The sequence below is a fragment of the Paramormyrops kingsleyae genome, chromosome 24 (assembly GCF_048594095.1).
Source record: "Paramormyrops kingsleyae isolate MSU_618 chromosome 24, PKINGS_0.4, whole genome shotgun sequence".
Taxonomy (NCBI): Eukaryota; Metazoa; Chordata; class Actinopteri; order Osteoglossiformes; family Mormyridae; genus Paramormyrops; species Paramormyrops kingsleyae.
Genome location: NC_132820.1, coordinates 4,171,775 through 4,196,489, shown reverse-complemented (window position 1 = coordinate 4,196,489; position 24,715 = coordinate 4,171,775). Strand labels below are relative to the sequence as shown.

The 24,715-nt window shown below is 49.4% G+C and overlaps 1 protein-coding gene and 1 long non-coding RNA gene across 2 annotated transcripts in view; one reads left to right on the top strand and one right to left on the bottom strand.

Annotated features, from left to right (window-relative positions):
* LOC111850464 (teneurin-2-like) overlaps positions 1-24,715 on the bottom strand; it is a 226,916-nt gene that overhangs the window by 126,526 nt on the left and 75,675 nt on the right. The gene's annotated exons all lie outside the window — the stretch shown is intronic.
* LOC111850480 (uncharacterized) lies at positions 15,739-23,153 on the top strand. Its single transcript, XR_002839809.2, has 4 exons — positions 15,739-15,832; positions 18,911-22,224; positions 22,553-22,613; positions 22,728-23,153. It is a non-coding gene; the product is annotated as an uncharacterized lncRNA (long non-coding RNA).

Genomic DNA, 24,715 nt, shown 5'->3' with positions numbered 1-24,715 from the left:
GGACGCGGTCACAGCGGCGCCCACCCCTCGTTCCGTTGGTTTCCATAGCAACCAGGTGACATTTGATTCCACTTTGTCAGCTCTTTAAAATATTAGCGTCAGAAGAGGAGCAGGGCGAGGGCAGATAATGACGGGGGCGTCCCTTTCGTCATGGGGACACGAAAGTGGGGGCCACGGCGGGGTGCACGGGGCTGTTGGAAGTGAATCAGATGCCCGCGTCATCCTGCTGTCGCTTCAGCAGTCGCTCAGTGGGGCTCCCTCACATCACAGAGCCATGAGGCCGGTTTGGTTTGGCCCCTGAAGTTAGTTTGGTGTATCTCCTGGCTCCCATCAATCAATAAAGACCATCTATCTGTATGGACTGGGGTACTTGACCTAGAGTCCGGATCGCTAAATCAATGGTCAGCACGCACCTCTCGGTGTGAGGGTGTGGGGGCAGAGGAGGCGACGTCCAGCCCACAACCGAACCAGCCGGGCTCAGACACTCACAATTTTCACTGACCTTCCATCTGAAGCTGTGGCTATTCCTTCACTGTGTCTCTTGGCAGTAACATCAGCTAAACACGGCACTGACGGGACGGCCAGGCAAACAGACGAGTCCCCGCAGAGGGTCACGGGGGCTGCCTGAGGGCCCATCTCAGCACCAGACCTTCCGCAAGCAAATTCCAGCCATGGATGAGCACCCCGATACACTGGGCCAGAGAAATGTACTGATCCCCTGGTCAGGCCTTCAGGAAGAGCCCGAGAGAGTCCGTCATGAGAGTTGTGCTGTGGAACGTATCTGTGCGTCCTGAATTTAACCATTAGGGTAGCGCACTTGTAATTGAAAGATTGCAGGTTCGAATCCCCCACCAGCAAGTCACCACTGAGGTACCCTGAGCAAGGTACCGTCCCCAAGCACTGCTCCCCGGGCGCTTAATTAGCTGCCCCCTGCTATGTCACGAAAGTCACATATGGGTCAAATGCAGAGGACACATTTCGTTGTTGCGCACTGTATGCTGTGGTGTGTTGACAATGACCACTAATCACTAAATAAAATAAAAATAAAACTAAATAAACGCTGTCCGCTGCCATTCCCACAGTCACAGTGTCTCAGCCGAACTCGTGATGATTATAATGGGGAGGGGGCAACCATGCAGACGTATGCACACAAGTAGCCCTAGGGCTGAAAAAAACCCAAAGGGGAGCAGAAATCATCCCAGTGTGCCTCGCTGTCAGACCTCCCCCCTTAGCTTGCATTGATGGTACGGACGTTTCTGCACAAGCGATAAAATCATCGGTTGCACCGGTGACCTGCAGCCGTCTGGACCACAGAGGCTCCTGGTCTGAGATCTAAGGGCACAGAGCAAGTTCCCCAGTGTACCCTAGCCACGCCTGCCCTTCCTTACATCCTCTGCTTCCTTGTACAGCTCCTGGCTGGGCTCATGCCACTGCTTCTTGGCAGAGCATCTCTTTAGCTTAAGAGATCCAAGAGAGTCTTCCCACCGCGTCACACCGGTACATGCCGCTTCTGTCGTTACACAGGCTGTAGATATTTCTGTAAGGTGTGTTGCATCAGTGCTCCAGTTCTCTGTGCCAGCAGATTGATCCACAGTCCCGTAAGAGACGCTTGCATCACAGTATGGAATACCAGACAACACTTTTTTGGGACTCTTGCTAAATGCTCCTCATTAAATCTTAACCATAACGTTGTACTATCACTACGCTAACAGTGCTGGTGTTCCTTTCAGCGGGGATTCCATGGGCCGGGACAGAAGCAGCACCTACAGAAGGGCAATGGGGCCTTTGAGCCAGACTTGCAAACCCTCACCGAGTCTCGGTTCAAAACGAGTACCGCTGGTTCCCTGGGCCGACCCGTGGGCCTCCGATGTCCGAGTCATGCACCACGGACGCCTCCGCCGTCGTGACTGACCGGAGCCCGAACCCTGTGCCGTCACACATGGTGAAAATCACCGGGAAAGAGGATTAGCTTGCTAAGCTAAAGGGGGCGGGTCACGGGCTCAGGAAGCGGCTGCTCTGAAAGGTCAGCGGCTCTGTGTCGGCAGGCTAGCGGACGCTCGCCGAGCTCTGGCACGCGCGCCAACACGTGTCCCGGCTCCCACCGTTTGGTCGAGCATTGAGAGGCTTCTCCGGGACAGGTATGGGTCTGTCCATGAGGACCAAACCAGACGGATGGACAGCATGGTGGTTCTGACCCAGTCCAAAATACACATCCGGGTTTTCATCTCGGACATCGCTGCCATTTTAACAGCTACACTCCACAAACAGGAGTCTAAAAACGATGGTGACTTAAGATCACTTGTATTAGTGGAAGAGACTACAACTCGGCTCGGCATCTAATTTTTCATATCATACTGTCCAAATATTGTACCACAGTATAAAGAATTTTGACATTATTTTCAGAAGTAATGCACATTGGGGGTTGCGTCCTGCGATATTTTCTGTAAACAAAAATATCAGAGAATACCCAAATTACCGTAATACCCCCCAAATCTTACTACAACATCTTATTTTTATGGACCAGTTCTTTAAACTTTGTATAATTTTCCCCCAAAAATTTGTAAATTCTGGACACTACAGGCTTTCTGTTCCTTTTCTGTTTCCATTCCTCGCCAGCAAATCCCTTCTAGTGTTACGCGGAACTCTGGGTGAACAAGAAAAAATAAAAAATCTGTTTTTGCCACCGTTTATTACAAAAGTTGTTTCATGGTTAACGGCCCCCTTAATTAATGCATTATACATTATGTCTCAATTACGTGAAATGAGTATTCGGGCTTAGCAGTTCAGAGCTGTAGCCGTATACGTCCGTTAAATAGTTCGAGGGGAAACAAAAGTCATTATTTGTAAAGAAAACAATTAAAATTATAATGAGATTTAAAAAACAACAACCATTTGGAGAAGTATGCCATCACCTGCTTAGCGTGCGCGAAGTAAGAATGCTAATAAAGGTGGCGTGATGGGCTGCAAGTCCCCCCTCCCCATAATCCCTCGGCGTTCAGACGCGGCGCGGCGCGGCTGTGCGCTTGGCCAACACCTTGCACGGGGGCTTTATGAAGCCACATGAAAGCGAGACGGATGTCTGTCTGATTTGCCGGCGCCGCGCCGCCTGAATCGCTGCCATCTTCCTATCTCTGCCGTGCCGCGCTGCCGGTCGTCCTTGGAAGCTCATCAAAGCGGGTGGCACCAACTCTCTTGTTTACGGGCGATCTTATTAACGGGGCGGGGGGGGGGGGGGGGGGGGGGAGGAATACTCTCCGACACGGTTACCCCTAAGCCCCCATAAGTCTTACAAATGGCCACTGAAGACGGGATGATTACGGACTGAAGTTCGTGAGCTCCGGCGCCAGCAGTTTAAGTACTCCTCCGTGCCAGGAGACATCTCCGCATGCTTCAGGAGGACATCTCAGTAGTGCTGTTGAGATACGGGGCGGTAAGTGTGGCTAGAAAGGCTGCCTGACACCCCCAGGGCTGGGTGTTTGAATCCTGCCTCTGCTCCGTGCGTGGGGGTTTGCATGTTCTCGTCGTGTTCTGAAGGTTCTTCCACTTACTCCAAAGACATGCAGTTAGGTTACCTGCCAGCTCAACACCAGCCAGCGTGTGTCGGCGTATCTGTGGGAGTGTGTGGCCGGTGATGGACTGGCATGCTCAGTTTGGTAAATGTGGCTTAATTTAGGCCAGCTACGCTGTCATGACGGTGGTCTGAACGCATCTATTCATCTGGGCGCGACTCCCGCGACACGATAAGACTCATACGTGCACTGAGCACCGCCCGCGTTGGGAGATCGCCCAAGGTGAGCCCGATCATGCAGAGAGTGAGCAGGTGTGTGTGCATGGGGAGCACGGCCGGGGGGGCAGCCTCGTGGGGACAAAGGTGGCAGGCTTGTGGTTGGAATCAGAATAATAATGCAGCTACGTGACTCAAATTTGGCCTGGAGCTTGTTTGCGTTTCACACAAAGTCCGGAGGGGGCAGTGCGAGGGGGGGGGGGGGGGGAGGGGGACTTATCAGCACAGTGCTCACCACGGTCCTGAGTCTCAATGTCGATTTTCACAGCTTGTGAGGGGGGGGGTCATTCTCTAGAGGGATGCAGCTGTGCGGCTGGGTGCGTCCGCAGGACGGCAAAGATGAGGCCCAAGCCTGCGAGGCCCACGTCCGGCCCCTCCCCCTTTCCCCCCAGGCGTCCTCGGCGCCGTCTCAGAACCGCCTCTCTAACATCCCTGACACCAGGATCATTAAGCCCCAATTTTCTAATTTGCTCCTTTAACCCGTCATTAGACCCCTCCCCCGGAACGAGGGGTAATAAGAGAGCTCCATCAATCACCGTGCCGGGTTGCCGAGGCGCCTGCTGACGCATCGCCCCCCAATGGAGCTCGGCCGAGCCGCATTCTCCCCCCCCTCTCCTTCAAGTCCGCACCATAAATCCCAGGCCCTCGTCTCCCATGCTGGGTGGGGGGGGGGGGGGGGGGGGGGGGGAGACGCCCCACTGCTTTCCGCCCGCCGCAGAGACACCGCCGGGACCGCAGGCACAATCAGCTCCTAGCCACAACGGCGCAAGCCTCTCGACGGACACTTAGGAGGGAGTCAAGCACAAGAGCCCTCACCAGCAATTAGGCAGCGCTTTCCCCCCACCTGGCGGCCCCCCCTTTGCGGCGGTGACGAAACACCACGCCGCTGCTAAAACGCCCAGCCAGCCAAACACAGTAAGGGGCCAGTAACAGCGACAGAACAGCGCCTACGGCTAGCTCAACAAGTAAAGTGCCGTGCTAACAATATGAAGGTCATGGGTTTGAATCCTAGCGAGAACGTGTTTGTATGTTTTCAAAAAAGTACCTCCCTCTACTATAAGTGGCTTTGGATAAAAGCATCAGATGAATGTAATGTAAAAAAAAAAAGGAGACGCCTTTAGAGTCACGGCTCAAAATGAACGGCTTTACATCAGAAATGTGTCAACCATTCATTCTGTCCCCGTTTACAGCATCTGAACACATTATGCGCCATGCTAAGCAAGCACATTTCCACCAATTATAAACACAATCATTCGACACACAACAACTGGTGAGCTTCTGGAGCTTTTCTCCCTGACTGCATGCAGGAATTCTCCACCAGGATGATAGTTTACCATCTTAACACCCGGAAAGACGCCGGGAGAAAACCGGCTTAACCAGACGACTGTTTTCCCACTACGAGTCCAAGCTGGCGAATGTCGTTCCATCTGTATAGCGCAGTCTTCCTCAAATACAGACGTCCGGCTACGCGTCTGTAAGTTATATAAACCCCCCGCTTTCACCGCTAAATAGGATTTGCCTCTTTCATCTTCAAATAAAACTCTGGCTGAACCTGGCAGCATAATGAGAAATGCATTAAATATACCAAGAAGCTTGTGCATGGTCATCATTTACTGATGTTTCCTGAACCAAACCCCAGAGGGCCAATTTACAAAATGATGTTTACCTTTTAGGTTCAGTGACAAAGGGTATAATATGATCTGTTGCGAGTCGGCCGGCACTAATAACACGTTTGATGCCGCGAAGCCGTTTATCTGCTGAGGTTGTGCCCAGAGCGGCAGGCAGTTGCTTCTGGTCTCAGTTCAAAAATGACCTGTTCATTAGTAGATGCATATAGAGAGTAGTATCCTTGTTGTACTGCATTGTACTATACAATAATGGAAATATTATATCCATCCATCTTCTAAACGCTTATCGAGGTCAGGGTCACTGGAATGCCTGGAGCCTTCCTGAAGTGAAACAGAGTAAAAGGTAGGGATAGGATTCCATGCATACACTACAGGTAGCATAGGGATGCTCGTTTATTTACACAACACTGGAACACAACATGTGAGCTGAACACACATGTGAGAACATCCTTGATCTAGGTGGTGAAGGGGAACCACAACACCTGCAGTTTAACAGTTTTATTTTGGGTGGAGATGAGACTGAAGAAAATGTTCGGGGAAAACAAGCTGCTATTTTGGGAGAGGGGGAAAAAAAATACAAAACGTAGAGACAGATTCTCCCTACGGCTTTCTGGGCAAGACGGTGGCAAGTCTGGGTTACTGGCAGGGCACGGCAGAGCCAGACAGGGGAGTTTATATCAGCACCGGGAGCGAGGAGCAGATAGACTGAGCAAACTCCGATAACCGTGGCCACCTGACGACTCCTATCCCCTCTCACGCAACATGCAGCCCTAATGCAGCGAAAAGGGAGCCGTTCACCATGACAAAAGGCCTTAAAAGGAGCCCGGGAACACGCCGCTGGACAGGAGGGCCGGCTTATAAGCCGCATTATTTCACACTTTACGGCCTGCAGTATATTGTGCGCGTTATCCCCTGCGTGTGAGCCAAACTGCCTGCATGAATTAGGATAAGAGTAATATTGCATGTTCCAGGCTACTGGTCAGATATTGCAAGTATTTTCTTTTTTTTTCGCATCGGAAGTCAACAGTGCCAGAGGCTACAAGGGGCTGAAGCCAGCCGCACCGTTAGGGAACCGGGGAAATCTTCAATATTTTGCTAATAATTTGTTTTTTTTTTGTTTTTTTAAAAGCGAATGCCAAAGTCCGTTTGGAAAGCTTGGCTTTTCTCGCCTTTTCGGCGCATCGTGCGTTTTAACAGCCGGGCGTAATTTCTCTGTGGCGTGTAATCGGATCGCTCTCCAGCATCGAACGACTCCTTTTGTAGCATGGGCGCCACGTCACTGGCCCCTATCCACCCCCCCATAGTCACCAAATGCCCCCTTAGAGTCCCTCCATCTCCCAGGGGGAGCTGGCCCATGCTCACGGACTGACGGTGGGAAGCTATATCTCGGTCAATGGGTCAATCACACACAACCCCACCGTGTCCCTCCGCCTGCTTCCAAACAGAGTAATGCGCCAAGGAATGGAGGTCTTTAAGTGATTGCAGAGGTCGCCGATCTCCACCCCAGTGCAACCGCGGACGCTTTACGTGATGCTCTGCCGGAGGCCGCAGTCTCCCACGCATCCCGAAGGTTACTGAGAGTCGCTGTAAAGGGATATTACGGGAGCACGGATCCGGCTCAGCACGCACGCTCCAGAACGCCAACCCCTCCGAGTTAATTAGGAAAGCTGGAAGGGCAGAAGGCTTGTAGAGAGGTGGAGAATGCTGCCGGGAATGGAGAGCAGGCCTGCCACCTAGCAAAAGGGGGCGATGTTTAGCACGCTGCCATCGTGACTCTCCTGGATCACCGCTCTCATGCCCGGAGCGGCTTCTCCTCTCAGCCCGATTCTGCAGCACTTTTGGTTGGGCCTCTCCGGCGTCACAAGCGGGGCTGGAATAGCAGCGTTAGGCGCCCCCCAACACAGAGCAATTTCTATCCCTCCCCAATGACATTTTACTTTAAGTAGATGGAAAATGGCAGGTAGTAAAAACATCCGGCAGGACTGTGCGTCCCTCTCACTGTACACCTGTCCGCCTCCCCCACATGCCTCCCTCTGCATCTCCTTCTAAGTCCATCTCCTTCACTTCCCGTCTCTCTGCCTTCCTCCCTCTCTGCCGCTCCATCCTCCTCCAGCCTCTTTTGCTATCGATTGTCTCCCGTCGCCACACCTGCTTCCTCTCCCCTTTCGAATGTGTGCTCCTTCTCCCCCCCCCCATGCTCTCCGTGCGGTGAACAGCTGTAGCCTCGGGGCTCTTTCCTCTAACACAGAATTTCTCAATCCTGTCCTGGGGACCCACAGACAGTCCATATTTTTGCTCCCTTGCAGCTCCCTATTGGACAGTCCATGTTTTTTTCCTACCAAGGACATGAGAGGGAGCAAAAATGTGGACTGTCTGTGGATCCCTGAGAACCAGATTGGGAAAGGATTCTAAAAGATGAGAACCTGTGGTACAGCTGAGAATTTACCATGTTTTTCAGTAGCGTTCAGCACAACGTGACACAAATTTACGGCACGAGAGAGAGGTGATCTCGTACACGGCCCAATGCGGGACCGTCGTTAGGTTTCTGTGTGTATACCGGCATCTCCCAGATGCTGCCCACGGACCCATAAAATGCAGCGCCTGGATATTCACCGACGATGCACAGGCGGAGTGAGGAGGTTATCGTCACAGGAATGAGAAGGCGGCGACTCCTCCGAGGCATCGCAGGCCATCTCCTCCGAGGCATCGCGGCTTCAGAGCGTCCCGTCCTGCTCATTATCACTCGGCCATCTCAGCTAGTGGACGCTCCCCCTTACCGCGCACGGGCTCGCGTTAAAAACCTAACCCCCATCCGCATTGGAGTCACACCTGTCCGAGCAGGCCTCCATATTTGCCTGGTGCATTTTTAAGCAGGCCGCCTCGTTTGATCAATGACGCGCTTACGGTTAATATCCGCGCATTGACAGCAGTCTTCCATCTTGTCAAAACGTGCTAATGAAGTGTTTTCATATATGCTAGTCTTTCCCATTGAGCCGGAGGCCGAGGCGTGAACAAGTCTATCGGACAATAATTGGGTGCAAATAGGAAAAAGGGATTTTCAGTGCACCATAGTTATGAGGGAAGGTTGACTCCTGGATGGTATATGGGGGCAGATGCACAACCTCCAACAATTGATGCATTTTCATTTTTACAAATACTTCGGAATTCTTTGAAGTACACCGCAGCTTCTACCCCAGTTTAACATGGCCCTGTTGAGTTTAAATTATCATGGCAGGTGTCCTGAATGCACCCCAACACTCGCTCTGCAAACCCCAAACGTAGGAACATTCCAAGGACCTCCAGCACAGTTCTTAAGCTGGACCTTAAAGCAATCTTAATGAAACCTTAAAGGTTCTCCTCTGTCGGGAGAGCACTGCCTACAAAGCACACCCCAAGGGCTGTGGAGAGGCGTGGCCTTATCGCCCACCACCCCCCGAAGCAAACATGGTGCCTGCATGCCCTTTGGGAGGAGCTTAGAATAGGGAGCAGGGCTGCAATGAAAACCATGATATGGCTTATCGATTAGTTTGGATCAGGAACCAGGCAGAAAGGATAGAACAGGGTCTTATGAAGAAGGAGCACTGCTTATAATCCCTTCATCTTATTGGCCCTGCCCACTGGTGAGGCACAGTGAGTGGGCGGGGCTAAAACTTGGCACATTCCTATTCACGTTTCAATCTGCAACAATGTAACATGCGTCATGCACCGGTTTCGAGGAACAGGGCGCTGGCGGAGCGTCCCGCACAGCCTTCATAATACTGCTGCTGAGAATCTGTTTACTCGCACAGTCAAGACATAACATGCATTTCTAATCTGAAAGACGCTCAGCGGGTCAGAGGAAGCTTAAGTTTATCAGTGACTTAGCGGGGAATTTGTGACCTGCTTCGATAATCAGCTGAAGAGCCCACAGAGTGGATGCTAAACATCAGGGCACCGTGCTGGATACAAGAAAGCAGAGCGTGATTGACAGCCGCAAAATGACTAATAAAAGCTGTATTATGAGTCTAGACGTCTCTGCCCCTTCTGATACTGCGTCCAGACTGTAAACATGTTTAGTCACGTGGTTGATGTCACCATCTTTTTCATAAGCACTTTTAACTCAACTTTATTTGCACACACACACACGCACGCTTATTAGCGAATATCCACTCAAGCACACGAGTGAAGTCCCCGCTCCCCGCTCAGCTATCTCTGCTTCAGGGAAAATTAAAAATACAGGAAAATGAGAGAGCTGCTGGACCTATAGGGAGGGGCCACATCACTGTGGGGGTTTGGGCATCCAGGTCTTGCGCAAGAAGCAAAACAGAAGGATCTTACACTGTTAGTCATTACGCCCGGGTGAATGAATGGGCCTGACTGTTCAAATATGCACACCCCCATCTTTCAAACACACAAATAATTAAAATGTATTTTTATCAATTCATTTTTGTTCATGGGGCGGTACAGTGGCACAGTGGTTAGCACTCTTGCCTCACACGTCTGGAGCCCGGCGTTTGAATCTGTGTCCTGGCTCTACGCGTGTGGAGTTTGCATTTTCTCCCTGTGTTGTAGTGAGGTTTCCTCCCAGAACTCTGGGACCCCCTCCTACTCCAAAAATATGTCAATTTGAGTTGCCAAATAATGTGTGTGTGAAAGGTGTGTGTGCCGTGCTGTGGGTTGGCACCGCATCCTAGGTTATCCTCTACCTTGCGCCTCTTGCTTCCAAGATGGGCTCCGGACTCCTGTAACCCTGGATTTTCGTTCGTATCAACCGCACAATCCATCGCCCAAACGTCATTACCAATAAACAGTGAGTAAGGCTGAAACCAGACAATGCAGCCAGAATGCGCCCATACACCTCTAGCTATGTCAAAGTTTCCCAAATAGCTCCCCCTACAGGTCAGACACATGGAGGTCGCTAACGGGCGGCAGGTGGTGCTCAAGTTTGCATAAAAGACACACACCCTTCCATCTGCAGATCAGGAAGGAGGATAGCCAAGAGAAGCACAGACCCGAGAAAGACTAATTTAGGATAGGAACTACGACAAAGCCATCCATCCATCCATCCATCCTCTGCAACCAGCGACTGAGTGCGTTGTGATAAAGGAGCCCAGTGTCTTTCCCAGGCACAGGACCTGAGGATGCCTGTGTCACATGGCACTGCCGAAAATTAATTTGGCAAAATATACAAATATAAATATACAAATAAACAAGTCAAAGCTGTTTGGTAACTTCACTAGCTCATTAACCGACGGATTGCAACTTTAACAATGTGTGGGCAGCTCCTTCTCAAAATTAAATCTCAACTCCCTGGACAATTAAACCAGACAGTAACCCTGGTGAAAATGGTAATTAAAATGTAATTCCCTCTCCTGCAGTTCTCCTACTTTCCCCTACAGCGTTGGGGGAAAAAAAAAAAAAAGACAGAATGTGCTTCTGTTATCTGCTGTTTTCAAAAACGTTTGATTGAATTCTGTCAGAGGGCAGATTTCAAATTTCCACGCAGACGCGGATCCTCATTACCTGTGGATGCTGAGACGGCTTACGTGTCGTCGCGCGTCTTTGACGGGGCTTATTTGCGATTTAGAAAAGATCCGTCAAAACGGATATTTCGCAAGCAGTCGGCATTATAAAGGAAAGAAAGTTAAATGCAAACATCTGTGTAACAAATGATAAAATTAGATCTTACGTTTGCTTCCTGGGATTTCCGGCTGCAGTCATATTAAATAAAGTTAATAAGCCTGTCACTGATTACTTTTTCATAAATACAGAAATGAAAGGAGGCATCCCGCATTGTTCTGAGCGTAAAGCGCAGCCGACGCTGGGCGCTTCAAAAGGTAATTGTTCAAATAATTGTTTAATGTCTATGATAAATGAAGTTGAAACACTAGCTGCTCCAAAACAGCGAGACTAATTGGCTCTGAAGCTAAAAAGAATGGTGATTAATGAAGTTCATAAAGCGCGGTTTGCGATGGAGAGAGCGGCCTTCCGCGGCCGGCGATATGAGCCACCAGCGGGGAAAACGGGAAGTGATCGATTAGGGAAGTCGAGGCTGCCTTCTCACCTTCCTCAGTGCACGGGCAGCTGGCCGCCCACGGGGTGAGGAAGAACGGCATCTGACACGACACTGATTATTTCAGATAAGCAAACCATACCCAGCCAATCCTGTTCCCCGCAAACGGGAGGGACATCCTGATTTTCCCGAGTCCCTGGGTCAGCAAGGGAGGGACTTGTGTGTCACTGCTTTAACCAATCAGAGTCTTTATTGTATCACATCACTACACCTCCTGGGCTGTGCTGCCTGGAGACCACAAATTATCAAGATAGTCTGCCTCCCCTGCTGTCTGCTACAGGCGTCTCTCCGGCCCGCTCGCCCCTCTGCCCGCGGTGTCTCCCCGGCCCGCTCGCCCCTCTGCCCGCGGCGTCTCCCCGGCCCGCTCGCCCTTCTCCCCGCGGCGTCTCCCCGGCCCGCTCGCCCTTCTCCCCGCGGCGTCTCCCCGGCCCGCTCGCCCTTCTCCCCGCGGCGTCTCCCCGGCCCGCTCGCCCTTCACCCCGCGGCGTCTCCCCGGCCCGCTCGCCCTTCTCCCCGCGGCGTCTCTCCGGCCCGCTCGCCCGTCACCCCGCGGCGTCTCCCCGGCCCGCTCGCCCTTCTCCCCGCGGCGTCTCCCCGGCCCGCTCGCCCTTCTGCCTGCGGCGTCTCCCCGGCCCGCTCGCCCTTCACCCCGCGGCGTCTCCCCGGCCCGCTCGCCCTTCTCCCTGCGGCGTCTCTCCGGCCCTCTCGCCCTTCTGCCCGTGACGTCTCTCCTGTATTCCCCGTTGCTGTACCACTGTCCGTCCTGCCACCTGAAGCAGCACCAGCACCTGCCTGCCGTCACCTGCCTGCCCCCCCACGTTGAGACTCAAATGTTAAAATTGGGACAGTGTGAATTGGAACTTTGCCATCTTGCTCATTAGACTTCCTCTGCCAGCCCCTGGAGGATGGGCTCCCCCTTTGGGTTTGGTTCCTCCCACTTTCTTCCTTCCTTCTTTTCCTTGCTACTGTCACCTCTGGCTTGTCACTGGTGGCTTTGGGCAGGGATAATGTAAAGTGCTTTGAGACAATGTAATGTGAAAATGTGCTATTCAAATAAAATTGAACGTTGCTCTGTTTTTTTCTTATTTTCAACCTCAAGGCTTCTAGCCAACAAACCAGAGGTGTTGTGTGGCTCGGTGGGCTAAGCCTCTGTGCCTGTGATCAGAAGGTTCTTCTGATTTTATCATAAAATAAAGACACACCCTTACATTGCTCTGTACAGCCTTTGCAGCTACGCATGTTCATATGGTTTGTGACAAAAGGCAGACACGATAAAATGGGTACTTTACAAATCAGTGCACCTTGCTGCTTAACAGAGAACATTGGTTTTAGTGCTGATGTCATACAATGAAGACTGTGATTGGTTATGGAAGTGAAACGCAAGCCCCTCCCTTTATTACCCAGGAACCCTTTGAACTCATGACGTGCTGAATGGAAGAACCTTTTCCCCGAAAAGTCGTCCCTTCATCGCCCGAGTGCTGTCTGCTGCGGTCTGGTCGGCCACCCTGAGACGCTCCGGCAAAGATACCCACAGCTCTCAGCTGAAAATCTACCCTGACAGAATATAATAATGCATGTTTGAGGAGCTGCATGGATTTTATGTGAACCTCAGAGCCTGAGTTTTCTTATTAATCATTTCAGTGGCGCTTCTGCATGGCTGTAAACAAGGCTTCTTGGGGAATGTACAGGGGCATGGCTATTCTGGGAAGGATTACCGGGAAGTCTTCAGTAAAAGGGCAATTTTACTGACGTTTTTTTTTCACCATTTTCCATCACCAGATCTTGGGCCATTGAAAAGAAACTAGCCAGTGAGGCTATTCATAGCCGTGGCAGGAGAGCATTTTAATTAACTCAATTGCATTATTTAGCACCAGTGGTCCCTACATACTTAACCTGGATGTTTAGACATGTACTCAGAGAGTAAGTCAGCACTGGGCCGTGGGGCTGGGTGCCGTGCGTCTCTAAGCTGCTCTCTGAGAAGTGGGTCAGCGCCGAGCCAAGCGCCATGACGCTCACGGAGTAGCAGCTCTTGAAACAAGGCAGACATGCGGTAATCCACACGGATTACCCCCTTTCACGGTATCAGTGTATAAGCTCTGGGGGTCTTTCATCTTACAGTACAAAGACGCTGGCCGACTCCTTTACGCGAGTGATGCAATCTTTCCGGGAGAATTACCAGAGATCAACGAAAGTAGGGGAAACGCAGCGAGACAATAAGCCGGACGGAGAAAACATCATTTAGCTCAAGTCGGCTCGAGTCCGGCACTCCAGGCTGTAGGCCGACACTGAGAGAGCACCTCGTGGTGGGCAGGCCAGCGAATGCAGGCGCCGGGGCCCGAAACAGGATGCAAAATGACGAGGGAAAGCTGGGGCCCATTTAGTTCTGCTTGGTATTCCACTGTAACCAGGAACCCAAAAGCATTTTGACAAGCTGTGGGTGAAGAACAAGGAGGATGCTGGTTTCCAAAGCAACAGTAAAAACAGCAGGGGGGGACGTGTCTGTTTCCAGCACACTGACGTGCATATTTCCTTATTTACACCAGAAATTGCTTTCTTTCTCTTAATCCTAAAAACATTCAAATTTGGTTTCTATTTATGCCCCCTGCTCAAGAGAAGAGCAATCCATGGTGCGATGGAAACACAAAACAGTGCTGGGAAAAACATGCAGTCCTCAAGTACAATTACGTAATAATAAAACTTATTTAAGCTTACTAAACAAGAAACCTGCGCTCTTGCTGCAATTCTGCTCCGTTAGCCTCTGTTGTACCAGCAGTCATTGACACGTCATTAAATTCAGATTTACAGGTATTAGGTAAATGAACTGTAAACAGGGCCCTTCCTGGATTTATCTCAAGCTCAAAAGCACGGGACTTTTAATGTCCCTAATACTTTTTATCTCTGGCCACCACACATGCGCGGCACGGTATGTGCCACCCCTGCGAGGCTCGGAGAGGCACTGGCATCAGCAGAACACCGACCGGAACCGGAAACCCTCTCCACTGGGGATGGACGGCTCCAGGTCCCATGGGAGAAAGAGAAGTATGCACCTTTTTAGAGAAATGTGATGTGGAGAGTTACTGAATTATACTGTGCGTGATTAGGCTTTCAGAAGAAAGCGATCTCAGGTGCGGAGCAGGGCCAAAAACCTCAGGGTTTGTTCTGACTTGGCACGCAAACTGTGACAGGAGAAAACACTATGCGCAAGGATCTCCACGCTTTCTTCCAGCTCAGCACAGGGGTGGAAACGCAACGTGCACACATCGGAGGAACATGAGGACACTGGCTGATAAAGAGGTCACTGTATGGGTCACCATCAAACGCTTTCATGTTAGCGAGGGAGGGGGAGAGAGTGTGAGAGAGAAAGAAAGGAAGGAAGGAAGGAAAATTTAACCAAAAGAGACTGATGGACGCACAACCACACAAACGGAGGAGGACTGAGTCGTGTTACCCACCTGACGGATATTACTGTAAATATTACCATGCTGCCAGTTACTGCCAGAATACAGGACAGGCATGTGCTGGACCTTATTTTTAAACAATCAAACACAAAGACTGGGCACATCAAGTCCTAAAGGGGGGGTGGAGACCAGTGGACCTGCGATGGCGGGAACAGCTCCATCAGCGTGTAGCAGCTGGGACTGCCGCGAGGGGGGGTTTAACGCGTCCAGGAAGATCAGTCAGGAACAGGCAGCCCAGCCTAATCTCCTGTGGTGAGTCACGCCAGAGGCTTATATCTTTAAATGAGGACACAGAATTCATAAGAACAGCGCGCCGTTCACCCCCCACTCCCCAAGATCTCGCTGACACCGCGTGTGCCAGTGTGTGCACTTTAAATCCACTGTTTGTTTGCGCGTCACCCCGAGCCTCCGCGAAATTGCTTGTCAGTGTGTCTCCTGAGCTGCGATGCTACAGTACGGATACCCCTCCACGGGAGCAATTTCCAAAGCAAACTCTCCTCCTGTAGCAGCCCCGCATGGGGTCCCCCCTCCCATGCTGATTTTAGCGTTAAAAGCGCTAAAAGGTCAATCCTCGGAGTCCGAAGGCCAGGGCTGAAGGATTGAAAATAGGAATATTTTTTTAAAAAACTATATGAAATGGTCAGGACATGGCAGGAGGGGGACCCAGGCGAGTACTGGAACAGCGACCAGCCGTGGTAAATACACAAACTTTAAATGCGACACAGTGGGGTGATGGATTGGGTGTGGCCACGCGACTTTGCAGTGGCAAGATCGAAGGCGGACAGGGAGCAGCCCGAGCCGTGAAAAGGCGCACGTCACGCCATGGCGGCGGTGCTCCCATGTTCTCAGGGCACGCCGAAGGTCGTGGAGACGCTGCACCACGGATCGGACGCCGCAGAAGAGTAACCAGGTAGAGCAGCAAGACGTCTTCTGCATTTAGCCCCAGGACTTTCTAATAAGAGCGGCGGGGTCGCGCTGATAAACCCCTGCTCCACGCTGGGAATTTCAAAGCCCCAAACTCAAAGTTTGTTCCTGTCCGCCATCCCTCCGCTGTGTAACTAACGTGCGCAGACATCATTAAGCGGTAAACTGCCGTCTTGCAAATTAGTCATGCAGCATCAGCACTGATGCAAAGCAACGCAGGAAAGGCCATTATTGCGGAATCAATTCTCAATTACCTCTGTACTGTCGCAGGCGACATGGCAAATAGACACTAATAGCTGTCACCGTTACGGCTCCCGCGGAGTGAAGCACGGGGAGACTCTGCACCTGCCGCGCGCGCACAGATCAGCACCAGTAATAATAACAATTAATTAAATAAAAATGACAATAACAACGACGGGGAAAACTTGTCAACAAAAACTGAAACAAAAAATAGATATTTTATTTAATATTTCTAAACATGATTCAAATGTAACGCAGATCATGCATATCCTTTTGCATTTTTGTAGAAAATGTAAAATACGCTGTTTGTAAATAGCATTTTACAAAGTACTACATGAGTTTTGAGAGACTAGATTTACATATGAAAAAAGCCTCAAACTTTAGCATACTTGCATGTATTAACTTTGCGTTTGAATAGACAACATTTTAAAATGGATCATTATGGATGATTCCTACTGTGTGTGCGTGTGTGTTGGGACAAGGAATGAAATGCCCGCAATCAGCTGGAAAGTGAAAACCACTTAAAGCGCGGCGCGATGGCCGCTCCCCGCCCTCTATTAAAACGCCGTTAAGTCTAATTGCTTGTGCTGGCGCTGCACGGCGGCCACTTTCCGCTGAAAGATGACGGCAAAAATGGCCGCGGTGACACAGATACAATCTGCACTTGTTTCAATTAACGGCGATGGTGACTGACACGTTAATCAACGGCCAGAGGCGTTTTTTCTCCCATAAAATTAGTTTGAAAAAGTTTCAGTTTCTTGATGGCAGTATGACTTACCCCCGAGTATAGTGAGGCCGTTTTAGGAGCAGCTGATGCCGCATGCCGTCCCTGCGCGCGTAGGGAGGTGCCGTCGTTAAAATGCCGGTGGCGTTTTACCGCTGGGATCCCACCGAGCGTTTATGTGGCGGCCGGGAAGATCAGCATCAGGGCCGCTTTAGGAGGGTTTGGCTCGTGTTTTCAAACGTGTTTCCAGCTGGACGCCAGACTCCGACTAAAAAATTTTAAGGTATTTCCCTAACCGAGAGTGTAAACGTCTCCGCATCTGAGATGTAGGGTTCGTAATTAAAATAAGCAACAAGACAGATGCACGAACAAACACAACACGACATATTTAGGTTTACTATGGCGTCATTGCTAAAGTAAAACCTTTGCAAAGTACGGGCACCAGTCATAACCGGTCGCTTACATCAAATGCAGTGCGAGTTGTCACTTATTCACTGTCATCCTAGACCAGCCATTAATGTCGTGAGCTGACAGAGGCAGGGTTATGATTAATGGAGCAAAGTTTCCCCTTTTTCCATTATTTCGACACGGAAGCCTACAGAAGAACCTGAATCATTTACCGCAGGTTTCAAACAGACGTGACAGAGTAAAATATCATGCACAATAGACTGTCTCTGAAATACAATGACTACCTTGAGCAGAAAACACAGCCACAATTAGATCTGCTTACTCTGAAAAGTAATTTTTCCCAGCATACCGATGTAATAACCTAATGAAAAACCTGGCATTTGTTAGGTCACTTAAGAAATTAATGGTAAAAGTTGCAAAAATGAATTCATTGTAGTGCTAATAGAACCATTCAGTCCAGCAATGGAAGCAAGTCATCCAGGACTTTTGGGTATGTTGAATAAACAAAACTAACAATCGAACTGCGTGTTTAGAATTGGTAGTGGTCTAGCAGACAGCTGGTGCAATACATCTTGCACCCACCCAGCCACCCACATATACTGGTACAGAGCCGTAGGAATTGGACTTTCCCAGAGGGAACGAGTTAGGAGACACCCTGGACGTGTACATCTCAATGCACATGTACACAAAGGAATTTAATACTGGGAGGAAAAAATGAACTGTGTCCAATCAGTAGTAGGAACCTTCAATGGCCAGCACTCCGGAAACTGGCGAAGGGGCCTGCAGGACTGACGCGACCATGGCAGTGGGTGCTGTCAAACTTTTATTTTTCTGTCCATGCTCGGCTAAATCATGGCAGACCCTGAAAATGTTTGCGTGAAACATCTGCTGCTTGCCTCAGCAATATCTGACTCGGTCCAGCAGTGATCCTGACACATCTTTATGGGCTAACTGTTATATAATCCAGTAAACGTATTTACCCCTCGACTTGCTTCGCCTGCTGCCGATGTCCGATACCATTATTCCACCAGCCTGGCTCCTCTCTGCTCATCGATTCTGACTTGCAATGGAGCTTCTGCTACTACAGAGGGAAAACACAGCTTCTCTTTCCTGGACCTACATGAGGTGGGAGAAACCACGAGGTAGCGGGGGGGGGGGGGGGGACATGCTTGCAGCCACCACCCTTAACTTCTGTGTAACTCCTGTCACTTGGAGGGGAAGAAATGAATGTCCCAGCCATGAGTGAGGGGCCTCTGGCTTTCAAATGAGCGCGTGCTAAATGAGCTAAACGTTCGTGGCTCCGGGGGTGTCGGAGTTGCTCTCCTCGGCTATTTGTCATCGTCGTCTAATTTCGTTATAACCTCACGGAGGTCTTTGCGCCGGGGCGCTGCGGCTGGCTAACTCGATCGGGCCGAAGTTCCCCAAACCCGTGCCTCTCGAGCATTTGGATCGTCTCGCTTTTCTTGGCAAGGCTCAGCTCGATGTCAACATTTGTTATCACCCCCCCCCCCACCCCCACCTCTGATGATTTGTTGGGCACGACTCTGGGCTTTTGTGTTGGACAAGGAAGAAGAAAGTCACTTGCAAGTGGGGGGGGGGGGGGTGGAGCGATTGTTGGCAAAGGAATTTCGACTCTGCATTGGTGCTTATCGCTAATTACTTTTGCAATTCGTCTCTTTTTTGACGTTGCAGCTTCCTGTTCCTCATCAAACATCATCTGGTGTCCCTTCACGGTGCATGCCACTTCTACGTAAGGAATATTGTTATTTTTAATACAGTTTTTTTTGTCCAGTAAGGCATGCATGTATTAATATTTTACCTATTTTCAGCAATATATATTTAATGAAGCAATTCAGGTTGGAAACATTGCTTAGGGGTGCAACGGCAGTTTCCGTCCCAGGAGATTTTAGTCAGCATCCTATTGGTTACTTAACCTCTAGACCATCTTCGGCCTGTCAGTCTCATTTCTTAAAAGAAAGAAGAAAAAACACCATCCCCTGTTAGTGTCTCCTGGAATTATCACAGGCCAAAAAAACTGTACATGAACCTGCTGCTGATGCACTTTGACAGAGGAGAAGGCGGCAAGCAGGAGACTGACCCACCTTTCCAGCATTTAATTAAGGGATTAATATATTATGTCATACCAGTCAAAACACAACACGGATGATTTATTACGCTGTCCGTGGAACATATTTCACCACTGTGTAGCTGAATACAAGATATACAAGTGTGAATTAAAAAAGGCCTCTTCTCAGAGTCTTAAAAAGTAATTGAAGGAGTGCATTATGTGCAAGTGCGAGTGTGTGAAATTAATTCCCGAGTTTAAAAAGGACAAAGGGAACGGTGACATCGGGCTGTAGGAGGGAAATGCCAGAGGGCCAAGCCTTTGGGCTATTTGTTTAAATCAATGTCCAGCCACACATTTATTTCACCTTTATGCACGTTTTAATCAGTCTGAGCTATGACTGATGGCAGGCACTGCTAGTTTGAGATTGTCATGTAAATTTACAAGGGCGGTTCATTCTCCTGCACAAGCTATGGTGGGGGCACTGTTGCCTGGCAGTAAATCTCCATGTTTTCCATTATATGAACAATTGCATGATTAAATTATACTCACATTTACTACTATATAATTTTACTTGGCTGACTGTAAACCTTGACATTTTTCAACTGCTAATCAGTCCATTAATTGATGGAGCACCTCCCTCCAGTCATCGTGACTCCACCTCTCAGCAAGAAGTGACCAATCAGAGGAGCGATCTGCGGTGCCATCCCCCCCTGGTCGCACGCTGGTTTTACACCCTGGGGTGTCAGGCTGACGCGTCTCTGCTAGATTCTGGTCCGCTTCTCCTCTCCTCTCCTCTGCTCTGCTCTTCGGGTTCCTGTACGGCTGCGGAGTGATGGACGGGCACAGGCAGAGCACGCGTGCGGAAACCCGGCCAGCCGCATGGAGAAGCAGCAGGGCCGGAGAGTCGCGGGAGGGAAGTCGCCGGGCAGGACAGCAGGCCGCCCATCACTCAGCTCTGTCAGTCAGGGTCCACTAGCCACCCTCTGTGTCCTCACCTACAGCCCTTCCCCACAACGAGCCGCGTGCTGCTGTACTTCCTGTACGCATCCCTACCTTCCTCCCTGAAGTGCTCAGATATGAAATAACATCTGTGACACAACTGGCACAAAACACTTCAGCTGGAAAACCCACCCATCCAGAAATTACTCCCTCAACCCCAAAAAAACCACAAACACACGTTTGTATTCATATCTCTGTGGGGACCATCCATTCTTTTCTATGGGAAAGACCCTAATACCAACAATGACAACCCCCTACCCAAGCCAAACCTTATCCATAAATAACCAAACAAAACACAAGACGTTTGGCATTTTTAGTTTTTTGATTGCAGATTTTTATAAAATTGAATTTCCCCTTATGGGGTTCAAAAACTGGTCCCCACAAAATCAAAATAATAGAATTCTATCACACTGTGGGGACATTTGGTCCCCACAATATAATATATACATGACCCACACAGACACACACAGCATTTTAGCTTAACACAACCCGTCCCCCATCATCAATTATCCTCTCATTATTATTCTTCTGTGTCCCGTCTGAAGCTTTCTCTCTTAGCGAGGTTTTAAAATAAATAAATACAAACAAACCCAGCCACAGGCGAGGAGACAAAAGCAGAGAAAGAGACGGTCACGCTCCGCGCCAAAAAGAAAAAAACCCGAAAGCTTGTGCGCCTCCATCGTTCAGCCTGTCGTCTGGGGGCCTCCGCTTAGGACTGAGCCTCATTAAGAGTCATGAGGTGTGGCGGAAGGACTGAGGACCGCCCAGACCCGGGAGATGCCCACCACCGTACCCGCCCCACTGCACTCCGTTACGAGGGGAAGCCAGCAAACGGACTGTGACACGTCGGGCTTCTGATTCAATTCCCACTTTAATTAGTTCCTATGGTGAGAATACATTATTGATGGAGCCTCGCTGTGCATACATTTAATTCAATCTACACAAACTCTTTGTGTACCGATCCTTAACAAACACAATTCGGCTAAGTACAGAGAACAAGGGCCTCCTTGATGTTACATTTTGATTAGGCTCCAGAATTACCCTCAGGACAAGGCGTTTGAAAGACGTGCTTTTTTTTTTGTGTGGTCTGAGTTTTCATTATTAATCACACGGGGGGATTCAAAAAAAAGAAAAGAAAAAAAAGCCCTGTTTGTATTGTCAGAGCTTTTGCGGGACCCATACTTATCAAAATGTCGGGCCGAAGGAGCACGATGCCATGGTGACACCGAGATGGGGGCATAGACGGCTTTTTACTTCCTGAGATGAGAGGGACGATGTCACAGGAGGAGCATGGAGGGCTTTTAAGGGGGTGCAGGTTAGGTCATTGACCACGGGAAACAGAGACGCCCGATAAAAAACAAGCAGGCATGCAAACCGTCAAGTCAATAATTGTCCAGAGTCCACAAAATACAAATACAATGGGGGGGGGGGGCTACTCAACTATTAGTTTGCAAGGCTTAGGGTGTGAGAGGACAGGGGCTCTGAATCCTACACATTCTATCTTGTATGCTTTAAAAAAATAAGGTTTATTTAGCTTAGGCCTGAGGAATACCATGGCGAAGGACGGGAAGAAGGCTTAAGGGTGGAGGCGATTGTAGGGAGGCATGGAAATACGGAGAGGCTTTTTATGGGGGGGGGGGATGCTGATGCAGAAGCATGAAGGGTGGTATGGGCAAGTCCTGTCCTTGCAAGCCTTTCAGGGTGACTCAGCTCAGTAAAAGGAAGAGTGCGCATTTGGGCCTTAATTCATCAACGTCTGGATGGTGCGCGGCCTCCTCACTGGTGACGGGAGAAACGAGCCTTTGAAGCGAGCGGCGGCTGAGATTACCGTGCACCGTCAGGCGCCGACAGGCTCAGGCCTTCCCTCATTGGTTACCGCGCCCCTTCCCGGAGGTGTTACCGGGCACTGATTGACAGGCCACGCTAAATGGCATCCAAGGTGGGTTTCCAGATCTACTTTTTTATCACTGATTTTCTCTTTCTTTATTAAGGGGAAAAAACAAAGAAATCTAATTAGTAGAAACCTTCACTTAGACTGTGTAATTAACCCTAGCAACTTGTTCTGTCTGAGATAATCGGAATTTGCTAGAAGATCCACCTATACCACTCGGACTATTCCACAATGGGCTAATAACACCGAATGACACTACGAACTACAAACCACAAACTTGATTTTATTTAATTATTTACTTTTGGATTGTTTAAATGAATGAATTTTCTCCATGAGCTTATAACATCCCATGTATATTATTGCACTAAATTTCTAGGAGAGAAACCATTCAACTCTGAGATAACCTAAGATTGCTGACAGACACACAAGCAAAGAAGGTAACGCTAACATGAACTGATCAACAGAGCTGTCTCTTTAATATGTCTTCATAGTGAAGCAAAATAATAATCTATATTTTGCCATGTCTCTAACAATATTTATCTGAATTACAGCAAACTGGCTCTTCAGGCTGCCCTTTTGAGACACGCCAGGGGAATTCTCTTCGGATACAGGGAAGCCGGCGTGGGCAGAGAGGAGACGATAGCATGGGAGGTCTGCATACTGTACTCACGTTGAGTTCCCCAGGACACAGTAAGAGCAGCATTACCTGGACTTTCAAGCTGGGGCGCAAACGGATCAGCCAGAAAAAAAAAGTATGATTCCAGGGTCATTTAGATTAGATTATAATAATATGATGTATGTGAAACAGGGGTTTTGTTCAAAACAATAAAAAAAGCCACGTCACATCATGATAAAGCACAGCTTTTTGGGGAAAAATTGCTTATTTACATATGACACTGTGGACTGCTGATCCAAGAAGAAAGAAAAGAGAAAAAGGCAGACAGATAAAAATAGGCAGACAGGCAGACCAAAAGATAGTCAGACAGACAGACAGACAGAACGAAACAGACAGGGTACTTCTGCCATCATATGCTTGCTCCTCTCTGGAAGCTATTTTCTTGACACCACTAAGGCGTGACCATTATGTGTGGCACGTCCGGCACGGCTATGCGAGCACGCAGACCCACAGGAGAGAGTCCAGCACCACAGACAGCGACTCTGCCTCATCTCCCGCTTGCAGAGACCTGCCCAGTCTGCTCTAAGGCGCGGCGCGTGACGCGTGTCGGCTTCCGCTCCGTGCTCACCAAGCCGTCCTTGAAGACATCTCTTAGTCTGCAGATTCCGCCCTTTATTTGGTAGAAGATGAAGCTTGTGCCGGGACCGGTGTGGAAGCACTGTGACAAATGAACCCGCTTTTGCTTTAATCCTAGCCCCTTATGCGGTGTATTCCTTTTCCTCATCCTTCCACACCTCCTTCTCAGGCCCTGCTGCTACCGTGTCACCTGTCCCCGCATGGTGCCACACTTCTGAAAGAGAACGAATTTCTGCTACGATGGAATGTACTTCTCAAAGAAAAACTATTCTTATCTATGCGCACAGCACGACTCGGTGCCTATCCGGGACCCGAAGGCGCAGAGGAATATATACGCAAGCAGACAGAACGGCAGCTTGATGGGTACAGCTTTAATTGTACGAATAAACACAGCCAAGCCAAATGGAGTACGGCCTCTTATAGGACAGATTCCAAATCATATGGATGGTACAAACAGAAAAAAAACTTAACTGCATATAATATTGTTCTGACATTTTTTTAAATTTAGTGGTACAGAAGGAAGTCAAGAGCTTGATGCAGCTGGTTTGAAGACACAGACAAAGACCGGGAGTCTCTCTCTTGGGTAAACAAGGGCCCTTTGAACCGGATCGAATTCTCCCCCATTTTTATTTCAATTCTTTAACCTGTGGCAGCCCAACACACTTAATAAAAACATCTCTGCACTGACCTACACAGCGTCCCAGGAGCTGACAGATCAAAGCACTTATTGTTCTTTATTAAACCGAGGGTTAAGGGAAGAGAGGAAAGGCAGGAATGAACAGTCGACGCTTCGCTAAACTGTCAGGGGAAAAGATGGGCGCTAACATAATATGGGCTGCACCATAAGACAAAATGTAAACACAAATGTAATTCAGTTCAATTTATCTTTATATAGTGCCCACCCCAACATCGTTAAGTGCTTTGGGGCAACAAAGAATCAAACAACAGTGTCACTAACCAACCAACGATGGTTAAGGGTAATAACAACAGAAATGGATATTAAATAAAAGCCAAAAGAGGAGAGGAAAAAAGAAAACCTCAGGACGTTCAAGGTCAACTGGTTGCCCTACCCCCTTGGGCATGCTAACATTATACAGGTCTGAATGCAATATCATTTATTGAACAGTGGTGGACTACATGCACAGAGTCAGCCTCGGCAAGTCTGAAAGACCCTTCTGTGAGAAGATGGACTGGGTTTTGGTACTACCAGAATAGTACAATTGGACAAAGTGGACAATTAGCACAGCGATGCAAAGAATCGTACAATTGGACAGTATTTCTCTTTGC